The 20339-nt window shown below is 42.3% G+C and overlaps 1 protein-coding gene and 1 long non-coding RNA gene across 2 annotated transcripts in view; one reads left to right on the top strand and one right to left on the bottom strand.

The window, feature by feature from the left end:
- slc39a10 (solute carrier family 39 member 10) overlaps positions 1-20339 on the top strand; it is a 121029-nt gene that overhangs the window by 46946 nt on the left and 53744 nt on the right. The gene's annotated exons all lie outside the window — the stretch shown is intronic.
- Positions 12253-14278, bottom strand: LOC129374508 (uncharacterized). Its single transcript, XR_008607504.1, has 2 exons — positions 14011-14278; positions 12253-13436 (listed from the first exon to the last, which is right to left on the bottom strand). It is a non-coding gene; the product is annotated as an uncharacterized LOC129374508 (long non-coding RNA).

A 20339-nucleotide genomic window follows, 5' to 3' on the forward strand; every position in this document is an offset into this window, starting at 1 on the left:
CATCTTCAAAAAGAAAACATTTTCAAATTGTCAAAAAGAAACTTACAACAACACAACAAAAAACTTAATTAAAAGTAAATTTGACATGAAAATATCTGTTTTCAAAAACTTTACAAAAGTTGCAAAACTTTAATAAAAGAACAATTCCCTCACTGTAATAAATTTTGCGTTCAAGTTACAGCGATAAATGATGATATTGTTGTTTTGAGACAATATTTACGTAATATAACGATTAGTTAGACATTTTCAAACATTAACACTGAAACTCAAAGACATAAATAAAACTGTCCTTCAAAAAGTCGCTGAAACTGCAGCTGACTGAAGACTTTTATCATCCTGTTTTAGAAAAAGTCAAAAGAGAAAAGTGATAAGTCATACAAATGGAAATCATTAAGCTTGTTTTAATTTATCATTCAGTAAATTGACTTATTGCAAGAAGCTCTGATTTCCTGGAAACTAAATATGAAGAAAACATGAAGTGTTGCTCTGGACTTTACAAAGTCCTGAGACGCTTCATGTTCATGAATCCGCTGCATCAAGAACCACTGAAGGAAACGACTGAGTGCAACTTCCTCCTTCATCAAATGTCAGCAAAAAACAAGGTTTTAGGATTTCTCTTTTGCCGTTGGTAAAAAAAAAAAACACGAGCCATTTCTCCTGCTAGCGCTGAGCTAACGCGTTTGTTTTGGTTGTATTTACCCAGAATACCCTGCACTTCCTGCTTTTGGAGCGGTGTCCGTTCTCACATATATTATCATTAGCCTTGAAATGAACTGAGTCGTGTCCTGGTTTGTAATCCGTTCAGGATAAAAACACATCAACACAAACAGTAAGCTTTCTGCTTACTGCACCTTTACACACTGTTATGTTTTACTAATTTAGTTTGATTTGAATTCTGCTGTTTATTTTTTGCTGCTGTTGCACCCTAACAATTTGCATATTATTTTCATCATTATTTCAGTTTAATTTTCCAGAGATGCTTCATTTGTTTCCATTTTTCCTGCCTTTCCATCGACACTCGGTTCCAGATTTTCATGCTTGTTCATCAGATCGGATTTACTTTCTTGGTAACTTGTTTTCTTAACTATCATCATTCCAGGTATATATTTATTTAAATTATCGCATTATCTTTGTGTTTTCTCTCAGTTCCTTCCCTGTTCTGTGATTATTCACTGATTTAAAGTTTTTTCCCCGCTTTGTTTCGTCTTATCAGTTAGTTTATTAAAGTTCAGTCTTTGCTGATTTATCTTGCTGGGTTTGCATTTGCGTTTTCTCTTCTTATCGCTCCTCTGGCCACAACACAAACCTGCACCAAAAGCCAAACATCTGCTCTGGAGAATAAACAGCCTGCTGGATGGAAACGGTGCAGAGATAACGTGGAGATGCAGACATGATTTCTTGTCAGTCACCAGAGAAATCATCGTTTATTTCCTGGCAATTCAAGAGGTGCTGAAGCTGCAGATGATCGTTAATAGGAGTGATAAAAAGAAACACCTGTGGGTTCACAGGATGTGGCGCTTTCATTTCCGGGTTGCATGGCCTCATTACGTTTGTGAAGGTCAAACTTTTGTTTGGTGTAAAAACCAGCATGGAAATAAGAGAACATCGCTGCCACTTGACTGTCACAATCATAACTTTGACATTTGTATGAATAGATTCTGCCTAAATATATGAATACTGACAGATGTTTTATCTTCTCCATGAATAAAAGGTTTTGGACAATAAAAGGAGAAACAATTACTAAAATTAAACTCAAATTCAACAGCATGAAGCTGCTGTTGAATTTTTTTTGTGGTCTCCGGTGCCGACGTGAAGCTAACGCCTGGACCGGGTCCAGTTTGCCAACGCTGCCATATTCAGTCAATATGATCCATCAATAAGGAGATGAATGGAAACAAACACAGCCTGACATGGGACAGAAACATAACAGAGGCTGTTCATGTGTAAAATGCAGATTATATTAAGCTTGGACATGAAACTTTTCTAAAGTGCTGTTAAGGAAGCAGATGGAAGCAGCAGGAAGAGGAAGAAGACTTGATTGGCGTTCAGTGGTTGGCAGTTTGACGGCTGCTTTCTATTTATACACCAGCATGTCTGTCAGCTACATATGAAAATAAAATCTGCCTTCTGCTGCTGGACGTTCCCACCAAACGTTTTGCATTAAAATCAACCAGTAATATTTTAATAAAAACAGACAATATTAATACGACTTTTACCAGTGACTTTACATTTTGGGACAATTATTTTCTTCTTTGTTGGTCTATAAAATGTTATTTTTTCTCTCTTTTGCAAAAACATAAATGTGAATTTTAATTATGTACTTGATATTTTGGTAAAATATTAAGCAAATATTAAACATTTTACTTAATACTTAAAATTGACTACATATTAAATAAATATTAATATTTGTACTTAAAATGTTAATAAAGCTTAATATTTTAATTGAATGAATGAAAATACTCACTTGTTGGTTTTTATGATGTAAAAAACTGAACTGCGTTGTTGCTGAAATTTTCTATTCAAATAAATGTGATTTATTGCCCCAAATTACTAAATTAACACAAAATGATATCGAGAGTCTGTATCTTCAAAGTCTTACATGAATGTATCTAAATTTAAGGATTTAAAATGTCTTGTATTTGTTGAAAAAGAAAATCTGTTTAATCTGGCACAACAACATAACCAATAAGAACGCAGCAACTGGTTTCTGGATGGGAAGGCGACAACACAAACACTGCGGTAAAACCAGCTGACCAAACATTCTGGAGCTCAGCTTCAGTTGCTAGGTAACGGGCAGAACTCGGCCGGGGTTGCTAGGTAACGACTCAGTATGACTCAGCAATCTGGAAAGTTTTAAAACGGCTCGTTTTCCAGACACCAAACTGGTCTTAATGGGTTTTTTTTAGTGCTTCGTTGTTTTTATGAACAGCTGAGACACAGAAAAACGAGTTTTGCGTAATAGATCCCCTTTAATGATTAAAATCTGGATCCAGATTTTAAAAGTGTAGACAAACTTTAAATTAAATTTGTGACTGAGGTTTTCTCCTTTAATGTGCTTTTTAAGCTTAAGTGCAAACAAGGACATTTCAGTTAGAAATCCAGGCACTTTGAAAGAAAATGACTCTTTCTGTAGTTATTACTATTATCCAGCAGATCTTTAGTTGTGCATTCTGTCTATTCATTATGAGGAACAACAAAGAAGGAGCGAATAAACTCTTAGCTTGTCCCCTGAATTGGGAAGTCATGGCATTTGTCTCGGTGTGAAGAAGTCGCGTGTTTGGTCTGCTGACTCGCCGCTCACAGCTCCAAGCAGCTGTTTGTTTATTCAGACCTCTGCCCGGGTTCCCGCGGTATCCTCAGTGTCGCTGTCTCTCTGCATCAGGCTCAAAGGCGACTGCATGGGAAGCGCAGCATCATGTTTATGTCAGTGCCTTAAAGTAATCCGAGCAGCTTAGCCGACTGGCCGGATGCCTCGCTCTGCTGGAAATCCTCCAGGCCACAAAATATTCATCAATATGAACGAGTCAGAGACTCCGAGCTGACCCCGGAAACTCACACTTCCTTTATGCTGTTGGCGTCTCACTCATCCTGCTGCTTGCATCTGGATTCAGAGCCTCAAATCAACTCTGAAAAAAAATGGAATAAAATCCAGATAATTTCTCAAAACACATCAAAACAAATTGTTGTAATAGTTTGGATTTTTTGTTGTAGTTTAGTTTTATTTTTTTTCTAATTCAGTTAGTTTAAGTTAGTTTTTAGAGTGTATTTGTTAGTTTTCATTAGTTCTGGTAGTTTTAGTTGTTTAGTTCACAGAAGAACAGGAGCCTTTTGCGCAACCAACAAGAATGTAGTAAGTAGTTTCTGGATGGAAAGTCAACAGCAAAACACTTTGTCTTTTCCAGCAGCCATTGTACAGCAGTAAAACCAGCTGACCAAACATGCTGGATGTTTTTAAATCGGCTCATTTTCCAAACAAAACTTTTTTACTGCATAAAAAATGTCTGGATGTCCTTTCTTTAAGCCCTTGAGCTGTTTTTAGGAGCAAATGCTCCATTAGCTCAGTGTAGTCTTCATCATCTCCTGAAATAAATGTTCTGCCCTGCAGCAAATTATTAACACAAAGTAAGACTTTGAATACTACTACTGCAGCTACAGCTCTGATATTACCACCCTGTAGCAAACAATCCCAAGTCTCGCTGCTTAACTTTGGCCGCTGAAGGGATTTTGTACCATTGCCCATTCAGAACATGAGCCGGCCCGTTCGGTCGTCCCGGGGGTCTCGCGATCCCTGACGGCCAATTTAAGAGAGGCACTTGTGCCGCTCGAGCCGGAGCCAAAAGGTCCCCGCTAATTTCAGCTCTGAGTGAGCAAACGCTGATGACACGCCGCTTTATTCCAAAGTCGCTCTGCCCCGCTGGCCTCCGCATCAGAATGCAAATGAAGGGTGGAGGACTGTGGGTGTTGGTGGGGCGCCTGGTAAATATTTAAATTAGGGGAAGCATGGAGGCACCTAAATTAAGATGGGAGCGCGTGGGGTGGGGCGGGAGAGCGGACCGGCATTTCATAAAACGGTCACACAAGCGCCGTCTTTGTGATCTACAGAATCAATATGTACTGTGCCGTTCGCTGACGTTGGCCTGAATTCAGTATGAGCACAGCTTGGACACTGACAAAGTGTGCTAATTAAGGATTTTCCCTGTTGGCTGGTTTCCTTTCAGATTCTGTTCTGAGGCATTTGCAGAAACTATTTCTAAACAGATCCGCCATGAAAACACTTAAAAGCGTGGCAGCGACATGTGACCTATGAATATTTGACTCTTTTCAAACGTCTGCATGCTCTTTGACTTCCTTTCATTTGGTCTTTCACTGCAGCCAGCTGGGACTTCGCTCCAACAGTTTAAAAAAATAAATACATTGAATAATTTAAGTAAAGATGTAATGATGAGCAAATTGCATAGAACCACATCAATCTGTCCCCAGCAGCAGCTTGTAGATACAATTATGGCACAAGAGACGACGACTCAATGCATCGCTCAGGCAGAATAGCTAACCCTGCTAATTGGACTGAACAAACTAGAAATTCCCAGAGGACAAACCCACATTATGCATCACTAATCACAGACTTGCTGTACATTCCTTCAGTGGGAAAGTCCATGAGATGAGATATTTTATGTTGACTTAAGCAGAACAAAACAACCCTCTGTAGCTTTGGGATCCCTCATGTATGGTAGCGGTAGCAGAAATGAACTTAAATACATTTAATTACACAACACTTTTTAATCCAGACTAAAATGCTGCCGGGCAAGCTTGAGAAATCTGTTCCCCTCCCAGCCTCTAGGGGGAGCTGCACCACGAACCCCTGAAGGAAACGAAACAAAAACCTCTGAAGACTCAGAGAGCAACTTTCTTCTTCACAAAATGCAAACAAAAATGGAGTGGCATCAAAGTTCAATGGCTGTAGGATTTCAAACTAGTCTGGTAGTGGATGAGCACGTTTGTTTTGTTTGTATTTACCCAGAATGCTTTGCGCTGTCGTCCACTTCCTGCTGTTAGAGCGGTCTACGGTCTGCTTGGTGTTCACATATGCATTCAAACTGCACCAGAGTTCACATCAACCAAACTGCGGCTGCGGTTTGTCGGCAGACCAGAGTTTGTTTCAGCCAAAGTGCTTAATTACTTAGCAAGCAAAATATTTAGTTTGCTAAGAAATTATTTAGCTTGCTTATTAAATATTTAGCTTCTCACTAAATATTTAGCAAGTTACCTAAATATAGAGCTGGTTAGCTAAAGCTTTACATAATTAAATATTAAATGTTATTATTTTTCGATGTGAAAGTCTACATAACCAATTTACTGATGCTAATTTTTCACTGTAGTTTTACAAACGGCTCCCAATAGGATGTGAAGCACTTTCATAAAAGACCTTGATTGGCTGAAGCTCAGCTTTGGTTGGTATCATGAAGCAACTCTGTGGATTTAGTGATGAAAATAAAAAAACTGAGCCCATGTCTGATCACATTGTGCTTTCTGAGCCAACAGTCGATCGACAGTACAAAGTATAATGAGTCTATTTGGAGGTCACTGGTGCATCCATGAATATGATTCCTGGACTGATGTGCACATTAGCTGTCAGTTAGGAGATATTAAGTGTTTCCACTCTGTTAAGATGAGCCTGGGGTGTCAATCATCTGTCATAAAGTGGATGAATCCAGATGGAACAAATGAGATGTGCTGTCTGTGTCCAGTCATTACTGAGAGCAGTTAATCAGAACTCTGCGAGTGGCGAAGCTGAAAGCGACGGCTTCTTTCCTCACAGCGATATCAAAGTTTGGAGTCAGTCTACAAATAAGAATAAGATGCGTGTTTGTCGCCGCAGTGCACAAACTTATAAAAGGCAGTAACTTTACCTGGAGTGTCCTGACACACAAAGCTTCTCCCAGGCTGGTGAGCCTCAATCTCATGGCGGTAATTCAGGCCATTCAGCGGCGCCTTGTCATCCAGAAGCAGGTCATCAGCCACCTGAGATGAGTTCTTCATCTCGTCCTCCTCTGTGTGACGGGCCTGAGGACAGGTGGGTGTGCAGGTGGGCCCATTGATCCAAAATGACAGGCGGCCACGGAGCGTTGCCTGGAGACAGGCAGGCTGCTGCAGAGGGACAGGCTGGACGCGGCGCCACCAGCCGTGACTGACATCGGGTCAGAGCATGCTGGGCAATTTCAAATAACTTCCCCTTGAGAAAAGATTCTCCCCAGATTTCATATTTGCAAGAATTTGTTGGGGGAAAAGGAAAATGACAAGCACCAACATCTCAAGGCTCCTAGATATTATTCATGCTTCCCTTTCCGTCACACCACTTCCTGCGGTGCTTCCTACTTCCTCTCTGCTTCCTCTGTTCTTCTTTTATGGCGCTACGCCTTTCTCCAAACAACCTCCTCCATGAACAACGATGCTGACATGCATATTTTTAGCTGTCTGCTGGAGTGAGAGTCCTGACTGAAAAGAAGCGCACACACCTCCAAATTGCACCTAGTCTCAGCTGTTCAAGTTGCTGAGACTTCTAGTTTTAACTGTTTTTGACAAAAGTCACAAATTTGTGTCAATCCTGCTCGTCTGGAAACATGTTTTATACCACAGATGTTTGCATACCGAATACAAAAACCTGACAGTTGAGGTGGATGAGTTGAAGAGAAATATCAACATTACATCTGAGCTCTTTTCTGCACGAATCAACAAACTTCTGACCAATCAGACAACACTTCACTCAGAGCTCTGTGGAAACAGTTGGACCCGGTCCTGGTGCCGAGACCCGCAGGTGGATATTGAGACCTTAAACAAACAGTATCATGTAAAACAGACTTTTTTAGCTTTGCATCATGTTGTGATGTTGTTCCCTCATCGGAAACAAAGCTGCATTGTTGCCTTGAGTATTTTATACATGTTTGAGAAATCCTTTAATCTCCATAGTAGCCATTCGGCCTTGCAAAACGCCAGGATGGACATAGCCCCGCCTTCCAGACGCAGCTCCTCCTCTGAGCTTCAGAGCTTCACACTCTGCTCCTTCAGACTAGCCAGCAGGACTTAGCATCTGCTGAGCTCATTGTAGGAGCTGCTTCTCTCTTCAATGCTGTTAAAAATGTTGTTAAAGGGACAATAGAGGAGCCATGTTGGGATGACTTCCTGGAGGCGGAGCTTCAGAAAGAGCAGGAGTTCCTTAAAGAGACAGAGGCCCAGTTTCTCGATGTTAAATCAAAAAATACACTGTTTTTAAAGTTGTGTTTGATATATACAGCATTTTTATAACTGAAGGTAACGTAGTTACTTCATTATTACATAAAATGATAATTTGTCCCTGGAAAATACATAATTCTGCCCTTGAAATGTTCGTGGATTTCTTTGTAATATAAACTCTGTTTTTGGATCAACTTGTAAGTAAACCCTTGTAGAGTAATGAAGGTCATAATCTTTGAAAGTACTACAAAGTATAAAAGCACTGACTGTGTTGAACAGGAGATGTTGCGGCTCCTTGAAGGACTCACCTTCCCCCATCTGCCGCTCTGCGGATGGCCCGGGTCCAGGCTTGTTCTGGTTCAGGTTCGCCAGCTGTGAGCGCTTTTAAATGGCACAAGGAGCACCATCTGCACCTGCTAATAGGGATGAGATGGGATGTAATGTAGTGCTAAATAATGGTGCTGGGATATCTGGCATCCTCACCTCCCACCGCATTAAAGCGCCATCACTTCCTGGAAGCCAGAGACGGCGCGGCCTCTTGGCCTCACGGGTCCGGCTGCATTCACGCTCCTGTGGAAATATCGATTCTTTCTTCTTTTAATCAGCCTTTCAGTCATTTTCTCCGTGGAGGAATCCGCTGTAATCTGTTGTCACATTTCACGTTGCCTCCTTTGTTATGCAGATGTTGCTCTGCTGGGAACCGCTCCAGTTCCCCCGAGACCCGGACCAGGCAGGAATCACACGGATACTGGGTTTTTATCCTCGTCTTGTAACACGTGTCAGACGCTGCAGCTCCTCTGGTCGGGACATCAGTTTACACGCTCAGCTCTTGTCACTTTGTTGTGTTACGCTGTCAGAATCACTATTTAAACTGCAGTTTAATCTGAAAAAGCATCAAAAAGTCTCTATTTTACCAAAACAACAGAGATGAAACCGTTTAGATGTCAATCTGCTGAACTGGGCGATTTGGGCTTTTAATTTGATCAAATATTTTGTGGCACTTTTGTGATGATAATAAAAAATGATAATAATGAACAATTTAATGCATTTTTTTTTTTGTGGTTGTGGATGAATAGCACAGCAATCATGGAGCCACAAACACAAAAACTGATCATTCATTTGACTTCAGGATTTATTTCACAAAACTGCACAAACTCACTAATATGTGGAATCATATTTTCACATTTGGCTACAATTATTGATCCTCTTTGGAACAAATCATTCAGAAAATATTAAAAATAAAATTTCCAATCATGTCAAATGTAGTTTTTAACATAATTAATGGAAATGTATTGAACTGATAAATGTAAATTATCATGAAAACATATTTTGACAATAAATTGTGAGCATCCCTCTATTCAATTGTGTCAAACATGAGGCCCGGGGGCCAAATCTGGCCCGCCACAGTGTATTATGTGGCCCAGTAAACGAATGAATAGAACCATCAAAATAACAGTGTGCTTAAATTTTACTTTATAGATCAAATCAAATCAGTTTTTGTCTACTTACTGCCAGATTACACCAAATTACATCAGGTTACATCAGATTATATCAGATTACATCTCCAGTTTTTTCCTAATTTCTGTGAAAAAAAAAATGTGAAAAAATTTCAGATCTCAAAATTTAGATCCAGCTGGAACTAAAATGATCCATATGGATCATTATAGTCCCTGACCCTGATCAATTCGGTGAGGAGTAAAATGCCTACTGTCGTACATATGTGCAATTATCACAGACATTTAGATTTTTATTGTAAATAATCACAAAACCCCGGAGGAACTGATTCTGGCACAACCGGCCCTTTAAGAGCGTCCATGATCCTGATTTGGCTCAAAATGAAAATGAATTTGGCGAACAGAGATCCGCCGGCGCAGCAGAAAGGGAAGCAGATGCTGCTGGTGGTCAGACCACAGCATGAACAGCAACCTGCAGGAAAACGCTCTGCAGAAGGTGGACTTCAGAACCGCAGCACAGCAACACTTTCTACTGGTTCACTTAAAACCTGGGAAACGAGCAGAACTCCACTAATTTACAGTTTTTCACCAGAGGCACAGAAAAACTCATTTCTGTTAATTTGCACTGCAAAAATACAAAATATTACCAAGAAACTTTGGTGAGCAGCCAGTTATAAATGGACAGAGAGTGAAATGAGTCAGCAGAGCCACTGAGTTAAACCAGGAAGAAAAACAGATTCAGAATTGAAGGAAAGAATAGAATTAAAAACAAACAGTTTGTATTTATTACAAACGGACAATAAAGGAAACCCTAAAACTGAACAATAAGAGACGTATAAAACAACATGGAGGAGGTTTCCATGTTGTTTCCTGCATTGAGTCTCGGTGCAGCGCCCCCACAGGTCTGGAGGGGAACAGGTTGCTGAAAGTGTTTTGCTTGGTTTGGCTCTGCAGTGAGAAATAGAATCTGAGAATGTAACAAATGCTGTAATTTTGATCCCCAAAGTAACAGAATCTACCGGATTATCAGGTCTGAAATCAGCCCAAATCTCAGGTTTCCCACGCAAATACAAACACAGGGTTTTCTCAAAGCTCCACTTTCTTTTATATAAATAATCATTTTAGTGTTCCAAAGCAGACTTTTCATCCTACAATGCATTTTGACCTTTGGGTGAAAGGTCAAAATGCATAAAAATGTTTCTGTTTCCAGAGATTAGACTAGAGCTGAGTCAGCCAAAAGTATTTTGTTGTCATGGCGCCTGCAGCCGATCCAGCTGTCAATCCTCAACTCTCCTCGTCTTTATCGTTCCACTTCCTGTCGGCCGTCGGACCCAGCGCCATGCGAGGCCTGATCCACGGCACGAGGTCGCGGGTTTACGAGTCCTGATGACCCTGAGCGGACCTGCAATGGTAAACAAGGGGATGGACGCTTCCACATGACATTGGGAAGAAGCAGCCAGTGGCCCGTAGCAGCTTCATTAACGCTGGAACATTAACTGTAAATCCAGGCGACGCCGCAGAGAGGCCTCAACGGCAGCTCAGGAGGGTCAATCTGCAATAAAAGGCGTCCCTTTTCACAGCCTGCGGCAGGAAGACCGGAGACCTCCCTCCACTCTACGAGCCATTAACTTCACCCTTTCACGGCGAGCAGCGCGGCCGGTAACTGAGCTCCCATAATCCCGAGCGCTTCCTTCACCTGACCTTCATATGCCCAAGGAAAGAGCAAGGATGGATGAAATGATGGGACAGCTGAGGAGAGGCAGCAGCTGTTGGGAGATAATTCAGTGGAGGGAAGGTAAAAACAGAGCTCGGTTGAGTATTTTGTAATTTAAGGGAAGTCGTCTGAAGGACGAGGATTAGCGCATCGAACGTCGACCCCAATCAATCCTGGAATTTTAATCGTGCTGGAGTTTTGGACCGCAGTATTTTCAGAATAAAGGCCGGGCTGCAAAGAAAAGTGTTTTCAGTAGGAAAAGTGCACTGAAGCATTATGATGAACATGTGGACTGGTCCAGTTGTGACGTGGATCTACGTTGTGCTTATTGTGTGTGGAGTTCAGCGGCGGCCGCCTGTTTCTACATTTAGCTGCAAGTTTTTGAGACACATTGAAATTGGTCTGATGTAAATATGGAACCACATCAAGAATCAGTGAAGGAAACGACAAACCCCTCTGAACCCGAGAGCAGCATCCTTCTTCGTGAAATGGATTTTCTCTTTTGTCGTGAGTCATTTCTCCTGCTGGCGTCAGACCGCCGTGTTGGTTTTGCTTGTATTTACCCAGAATGCCCGGCGCTGTCGTAGCGGCCTTTGGTCCGCTTGGCGTTCACATAGACATTCAACCGGACCCACCGTGAGGTTCCCCTGCATGCGGTCCTGACTCCAGACGCGGCGGCGGCTCTTTGTTTGATTCTGAACGACCCAAAGGGACCGAGCAGCAAAAAGCATCCAGAAATAGAATGAAAGCATAATTCAGCCTTGAGGAAGAACATGGCCGCCCTGCAGGCTCTCTGCTCACCTCATTGCTGCTACACAAACAGAAATGCTTTAGAGGGAAGCTGCGTTTGCTGGAGAGCCGTGTGAGAACAAACTCCTGCTGCTCTGCAGAATCAGGAAAAATCTCCACTGCATGTTTTTATTTTCCAACAGTTGTTTAATAATTATGTTTGGGATTTCAGTTAAAGCTCCATTATTATACAAAATTAAAGTTTTGCATGTCCCTGAGTCCAGCCCTGACCTGGCAACCCAAATGAAGCTTCAACCACTTCATTGCAAGCTGCATAATGGCTGCTGGAAAGGAAAAATCCGGTGTTTGTGAAAACATGTGAGACCCTGGGACATTAATGACACTGTTTTCATTTATTTTTTACATGTTGTGAGAAAAGCTTCTCTAAGCTCACAAATATGTCGTTTTGTGGATTTCTGGCAACTCCAAGTTGACGTATAAAGTTTTCACTACTCATTCCTTTACTTTGAATGGACACTTTCCTTTCTCCCAATTTATGGAAAAATAAATAATTAAAGACACAGTATGTAACTTCAATGAGAAAATTACATTCTTATTGAAACCAAATACAACAAAAGGTAAATTTAGTTTTATTTTTTACCAGTTTATGTATAAAATTATTCATTTACATTGTATATTGCAATACATTAATGTCAATATTGTCAGTGTCTGTGGTTTATTATTTTTATTCAGACATTTCTCATTGTGTTGAAGATTCTCCAACTAATGTTCTAAAAAGCCCAGATTTCACAATAAAAGCCCAGATTTCAAAGTAAAACAAAAGATACTTAAAATTTTACAGTTAAATCATTAAGCACAAAACAACCATTTAAATGCATTTGGCCATATTATTTGTCCGTAACCCCCGTCTTCATTAGCTGTAATGATTGATCGTAACCATGGCAACAGGGTGTTTGGTGAAGCATAGGAGTTGGATTAGCATATTATGCTAATTATATTATACTGTGGAATATTGAGTTTGGAAATGCAGCTGTTAGCATATCGTGACTCTCATACAGCAACAACTTCAGTCAGAGGCGTCTTCAGAATCCCTGCAACACTGACTGCTACTGGAGAGGCTTCCTGCCCACAGGAACAAACTGCTGTGTCATTTTGGAGGTTTTTACACAACTTTCCACTGAAGAAAAGTCACATCTTTTCTTGAGCTTTTGCTTTCAGATGAAACTTTTTTCCTCCAGTTTGATGAGCTGATTAGCAAACGTGATGATTTAATGATCAGAAATGCAGTTAAGTGGATCCAACTGCAGAACATGAGACGCTTTATGCAGAGGATCTGTGGAACTGTGGAAGTGCAGGGATGTGCAGAAACGCTGAAGGGGGAAAATGTTGTTTTTATTGTCCTGGGAACACAGTCGTCTCAGTACCAACATTCATTTCTGTGACATGAACACGGAGCATAATTTGGGCCGCAGTGAATCATTTAAAATCATTACGTTTGTAGGAATGGTGGAGCTGAACAGCAGAGCCACGGCGCCCTCTGCAGCTGGAGAGAAGAAGCGTTTTTATCTCTAATTTTAGAGAAATTCACCTTGAGCAGCTCTTAAATGCTTTTGTTGATGTTGTTAGGAAGGTCTGCTGGAACATTTTCTCTCCATCAGCTCTGTTGAGACATAAACTGCAGGTGCAGAAATTGGCTCCCAAACATGCACAGATGCCCGTCTGTGGTGGCGAACAGCAGCTTCACAGCAAACTGTCATTAAAATCCCGGAAAGAGACACGAGACTCATTTCCTGTCAGGAGAAAAACAGAAAATATTTCTAAATATAATACTCCAGGTGTTTAAATGAATTGGGGCTTAATACAAGGAAAGTGAAGGAAGTTAATACCAAACAATGACAGCAGCCTCTGGTCTTCTGTTTGTAAAGTTACACTGTCAAAAATTTACGGCAATAATTATTCAAATTATTGCTGTTAATTTCAGAGGACAAAATCTTTCATCTTTCAAAGTTAAATGTTTCACCATGTTATTCAGCAATTTATAAATGTCACAGTTTAAAAAAATAGAGTTTTTTAAGCTAATTAAATAGCAAACTAATTATCTTGCTAAGTAGCAGGCTATCTAGTTAACTTTATAAATAAACAATTTAGTTAGTTTGGTAGCTTACTGTTTAGCTTGTTAAATAAACTGTTCAGTAAGCTTGGTAGCCAAATAGCACACTAGCTAGCTTTCTAAAAAGCAGGCTATTTAGTTAGCAGTAATTTGCAAATTACCTTAAATATTTAGCTAATATGTAAATTACTGCTCCTAAATATTCAAATTCAAAAAACTGTTAAAATATAAATAAAAATTTTCATTACTCTTACCTTGAACTCATTGTTGATGTTCAGATTTTGAGTTAAAACCTGACATTCAGTTTTAAATAGTTTTTTAGAAAAATGCAATAATTTTGACCCTTTTTTGGCCCCATAGTGTCGATGTTCACAGAAAACCTGCAGCTGAATAAAACTCTGCACTTTCAACACTAAAGATGATTTTCCGTGTGAGAGGAAGTAAACTGACTCAAAGGATCCACTTCCACAGAGGGGCTTTTCTCACACACTCCGTAATCATTCACATTTCTTCCCCTTTCATTCACACAACCTTCACTGCAGCTTTACACTAAAACGTCTGCGCCATAAAAAAACAATCAAGGTTCTCGTCTGAGCCAACCCTGATGACTGGGAACCTGAATGCACCACGAGAGCCGTTTCGCTAACGACTAAATGTGCACAGAAAGTGTCTGTAAATTAGAGGAAGGAAAAACTAAAGAGTGAGTGATTTTTGCTGCTGGAGTGAACGAAGCAAAGACAGAATAAGAGTCAGAAAATATCTCCAGTCTGGCTTTTAACTGATTCTTGAATGCATTTCGATCAACTAACAGTTGTTTGTTTTCAAATAATCTAGAGAAGCAAGAAAGCAAGTGCATGTGGATGTAAAAGTAGGACAGAAAGCGAGTTTTCTTTAAAATGCTAATGTTGCTCCGTATATCAACGTGACTGAGTGCATGTTTGGTTCAAATAGGACACAGGTGTTTCAGTTCACCTCAAACGGCTCACATTCTGCAAACTGTGCAGCCGCAGCGCCAGTTTTCCTGGATTTTACCCTGAATTCATGAAGAAGGTTCTGAAAGCACAAAGGTGTCACCTCATGTTCTGCTGCGGTTTGGATCCAACTGAAGCTAAGTTCACAGGGCAGCTAAACGCAAACTGAATCTGATTTACCATCCACGTGAACTGGATGGTACATTTACAAAACATCAAATTTATCTTTGGGTTTCACCTCCTCAAATTTAAGACTTTTTAAGACCTTTGAATGCCATGATGGGGGGAATTTGAGGCTTGTATTCCACAGAAATGTAGAGTTTTTGCATTTACTTGTTGACATATTAGCCATGATACGGACATAAAAGCTAGCTGGCTAGCAATAATATGTTAGCAGCTAATTAGCAGAAGCCTCAAACTGCTAACAGCTTCCATATGCAAACCTAAACTGGATACAAACATTGGGTTTCTTTAAGATTAACCAACTCAAATTTAAAACTGTTTAAGTCGTAAACACCATTAGGAATTAAATTTAAGACCCTCATCTCCACAGAAATGGACAAACTTTGCTCATCTGACTGCTGATAACTAGCTAACTAGCTTAGCATACTACTGCTAACCGCTTCCATACAGAGAACTAAACCGGGTTTAAGGTTCCTTTATGTTCCACCAATTCAGATTTAAAACCTTTTAAGACCTTCTGGAGGCTCTTAGGGAAAATAAAGTCAGAAATCAGTGAGAAAGGCAATAGAAATCCTCTTGATTGATGGGGTTAAATTATGAGATGCACATCAGAATATTTTTTTATTTAATTGTTATTTTACCACAATAAAACCCAACAAGCTTAAAAACATCTTTTGCAAAGGAGTCGTGGCCGAGAGGCAGCGACAAACAACACATAAAATTATTTAAAAGAAAATGAAGGGAAGGCGGTAAAACTGTTTGCAACTTCACAAATAATGTCATTTACTTAATTACTTTTATTTGAGTCATTTCATTTCAAAGTACTTCTACTTTCACTCTACTCTCTACTTTTTGCCAACCTCCAATTTCTTCTTGAAATTAAACAACAAATTCTCAGTTTTTTGCAGAAATTTGCTCCATTTTTCTTCTGTTATCTAGAATCAAAGCCCCTATTGCTCTTATAAAGTATAATATTAAATATTAAACATATCTGCAGCTCCAAAGTGTCTCGGTTTTGTTGAGAGAAACTTCAGTACTGAAGTCGTAACTCAGCTTGTCCTCCGTCTCCCGTCTCCGTTCTTCACTCAGTTCATTCACAAACCATTTGTTTGTCAGCAGGCAACAAAAACTTCTCTTTCATGTCAGAGTGTCATAAATCCTCTTTCTTTTGCTTTTTTCCCTCCCCTGACAAAAACAGAGAAACCTCAGGTTTTTGGATAGTCTGCTACCAGTACGTTTCTTATTTTCTGTGCCATGAAAGTAGCTTTATATTCACAACAAAGGCGAGAGTCGCAGTCTCCAGAAGCCCTGAAGGATCTGTGGCGTTTTATTGTTTGTGTTTTTACACGACACACCAGCGGGGTTCGCCTGGAAAGGCGGTAACCTCAGGGAGTCGGAAGTGGCAGCGACAAACACTCCGAACGAAAGAGAAAAGGCCTCAGTGGGGTTTTTGATATCTAACAAACTCAGGTAACCAAATATTAAAATCAGCCTCTCTGACTCACTTCAGACAGGAACAAAACCCCGATTCGGTTTCCTTTTGAAGAGCACTCACAAATCCCTCTCCGCTCCAGAAGTTTCTGCATCCACTTCCTCAAACTTGTTCAAAGATTTTTTTTTTCTAAAGTCGCTTTAGAGGATTTTGTGAGATTCATCAGAGGAGCTGAGTCAGCGTTTAACTCCTGCTGGTTCCAGTAAGGAACCATATTTATACATATTGTGACCATAAATACAATTAGTAATGTGTTTATACACTGTTGTTATTAGCAAAACTAATAACAACAAAATATTCAATAATAATTGAGGTTTTGTTTGATTTTGGACAAACTCATTTAAAAGTGCACAGAAAACATCCAAACAAAACATTTTCTATTCTTAAGGGTTTAAAATGGGATTTTTCTGCAGCATGTTTAATTTGTGTATTAAATTGTGCTTTTATTTGGTATTTATAAATACACATTGTTATTAAAACATCAATGTAAAATATTCAGGGCTAATCTGGTGACTATTTTTGGATTGATAGATCAATAATTGGACATATTTATAGACAAAGATGTATATGTTTATGTCATGGAGTGAGGTGATGGAGGTGGTGAGGCAGACGCTGGAGACCAGGTAAGTGAACGGTGGTGTAATTAAATAACAAAAAATCCACAAAAACAGTCCAAACAGTAGTCCGCGGCCAGGCAGCACGGCTGAGCAGAAGCCAGGGCTCACACCGGTAGCAACTGGTCTTAAGGGCGGCACAAAAAAACAACAACGACAATCTGACAACGACAAACGATGACAAGGACCCGACGAGGAACAAAGGACACAGGAGGGACTAAATACACTGAGGGTAATCAGTGACACACCTGGAACAATCAAGGGGAAGACAGGACAACTAGGAGAACTCAGGACACAGAAACTCAGAATTAAACACAGAAAAACACAGAACCTGACAGTACCCCCCCCTTAAAGGGCGGCTACCAGACGCCCAAAAACAAAATCCAAAACCCAAAAACCAGGGTGGGCGGAGGAGCGACGGCAGGAGGGCCAGAGTCCAGAAAACAAAAAACTACCCACAAAAGGTGGGCGGAAACACAAGGAGGGGCCAAGAGTCCAAAACTAAAACAGAAAGAGGGCAGAGGCGTCGAGGGGGGTCCGGAGGGCGTCCTCGGCGCCCGCGGCAGACCCCACGGGGGAGGTCCGGAGGGCGTCCTCGGCGCCCGCGGCAGACCCCACGGGGGAGGTCCGGAGGGCGTCCTCGGCGCCCGCGGCAGACCCCACGGGGGAGGTCCGGAGGGCGTCCTCGGCGCCAAGGAGCACTAGGGGACTCGGGAGGAGCACTAGGGGACTCGGGAGGAGCACTAGGGGACTCGGGAGGAGCACTAGGGGACTCGGGAGAGCACTAGGGGACACTGGAGGAGCACTAGGGGACACTGGAGGAGCACTAGGGGACACTGGAGGAGCACTAGGGGACACTGGAGGAGCACTAGGGGACACTGGAGGAGCACTAGGGGACACTGGAGGAGCACTAGGGGACACGGGAGGAGCACTAGGGGACACGGGAGGAGCACTAGGGATCTCGGGAGGAGCACTAGGGATCTCGGGAGGAGCACTAGGGATCTCGGGAGGAGCACTAGGGATCTCGGAAGGAGCAGAGTCCACGGAGGCCGGAGCGGAATCCGGCGGAGCAGGAGCAGGAGCCGGAGCGGAATCCGGCGGAGCAGGAGCAGGAGCCGGAGCGGAATCCGGCGGAGCAGGAGCAGGAGCCGGAGCGGAATCCGGCGGAGCAGGAGCAGGAGCCGGAGCGGAATCCGGCGGAGCAGGAGCAGGAGCCGGAGCGGAATCCGGCGGAGCAGGAGCAGGAGCCGGAGCGGAATCCGGCGGAGCAGGAGCAGGAGCCGGAGCGGAATCCGGCGGAGCAGGAGCAGGAGCCGGAGCGGAATCCGGCGGAGCAGGAGCCGGAGCGGAATCCGGCGGAGCAGGAGCAGGAGCCGGAGCGGAATCCGGCGGAGCAGAGTCCACGGAGGCCGGAGCGGAATCCGGCGGAGCAGAGTCCACGGAGGCCGGAGCGGAATCCGGCGGAGCAGAGTCCACGGAGGCCGGAGCGGAATCCGGCGGAGCAGAGTCCACGGAGGCCGGAGCGGAATCCGGCGGAGCAGGAACGGCAGCCGGAGCGGAATCCGGCTGAGCAGGAACGGCAGCCGGAGCGGAATCCGGCGGAGCAGGAACGGCAGCCGGAGCGGGGTCCGGCGGAGCAGGAACGGCAACCGGAGCGGGGTCCGGCGGAGCAGGACGAGGAGCAGAGGCTGGAGCTGGGGCTGGGCTGGCGGAGCGGATGTCTGGCCTGGGAGGCAGAGGTTTAGCATCCCAGGCCGCGAAGGCTGTCTGGCGTATCTCCTCTGCCTCCCGCTGCAGCTCCACCAGCGCGGGGTGCTGGAGACGTGGAACCCAGTAGTCCAGCAACATACCCAGGCGTATGGCGAACCCTAGACGTCTGAGGGCGAACGTGGACGTGCTCTTTGAATCCTCATACTCCTGGATCGTTCGGAGCAGCTCCTCTACACCCTCTGGGTCCATGATGTTAAAACAGCGAGCCTCACCGTATTCTTGGTCGGGTCCTTCTGTCATGGAGTGAGGTGATGGAGGTGGTGAGGCAGACGCTGGAGACCCAGGTAAGTGAACGGTGGTGTAATTAAATAACAAAAAATCCACAAAAACAGTCCAAACAGTAGTCCGCGGCCAGGCAGCACGGCTGAGCAGAAGCCAGGGCTCACACCGGTAGCAACTGGTCTTAAGGGCGGCACAAAAAACAACAACGACAATCTGACAATCTGACAACGACAAACGATGACAAGGACCCGACGAGGAACAAAGGACACAGGAGGGACTAAATACACTGAGGGTAATCAGTGACACACCTGGGAACAATCAAGGGGAAGACAGGACAACTAGGAGAACTCAGGACACAGAAACTCAGAATTAAACACAGAAAAACACAGAACCTGACAGTTTACTTTTAAATACAAAATCAGTTGTTTTTTTTGTACAGTTTTGGTTTAATTATTGTTGTTCTTTCAGCAAATGCCTGTTTTTGAGTCTTTGCTCCAGTTAACAATTAATCAATGACTAAATTAGTTGGCCATTATTTTAGATTAATTATGATTAAGCTAAATTGTTTCAGCCCTACAAGATATAAGAGCTTGTTTCAAGTCAATTATTCCTTACATTTGTCATTTATTTTATGAAATATGTCTTAATCACTGAAAGTTGTGTTTTAGCCTTTCAGATATTTAATTTTTGCTCCGTTTACTAAATCAGAATTCAAATAATTCACATTAAATGTGGTCAGTTTTCCAGCTGACAGCCAATCCTCTAGATATGAACGAAGCGTTGAAATGTGGGTCTTCTGAAAGGACAGGAAGGCTTAATGAAACCAGAACCAAACAGGCACATAAAGCAGCATTAACGTCGCTCCCCACCGCCGTCCATCACCCGCGCCATCTGTGGCATATTTACTGTTCCTCATCTTATATGCGCTTTCATAAACACTCACTTCATCACGCTCACGCTTCCATATGCAGCTGACAGGCTGCGAACGCCACATTGTTCCACCAGCTGACGGAGCGGCAATGGCTGACACCATGTTGACAGCCAAATAAAGACGTCAACATGTTGACTTCATTGAACATAGTGTAATAAAAGAAAACAAAGAAAATGTATACATGTGTAATGAAGAACAGTAGTAAAGTATATCCACTACATTACTATTCATGTCCATGTAGTTATAATGTTCCTTTTTACACTAAAAATGTTTGAAATTTACATAAAAACTGTAAAATCACAACAGAAAAATGCTGCGGAAAACCAAATGTTTGTGATCAAATGTATTAGCTGAAATAAATCAATAAATTAGAAAATGTGACTAAATGCAGTTACTTTAG

The sequence above is a fragment of the Poeciliopsis prolifica genome, unplaced genomic scaffold (assembly GCF_027474105.1).
Source record: "Poeciliopsis prolifica strain line A6 unplaced genomic scaffold, Auburn_PproV2 SCAFFOLD036, whole genome shotgun sequence".
Classification (NCBI taxonomy): domain Eukaryota; kingdom Metazoa; phylum Chordata; class Actinopteri; order Cyprinodontiformes; family Poeciliidae; genus Poeciliopsis; species Poeciliopsis prolifica.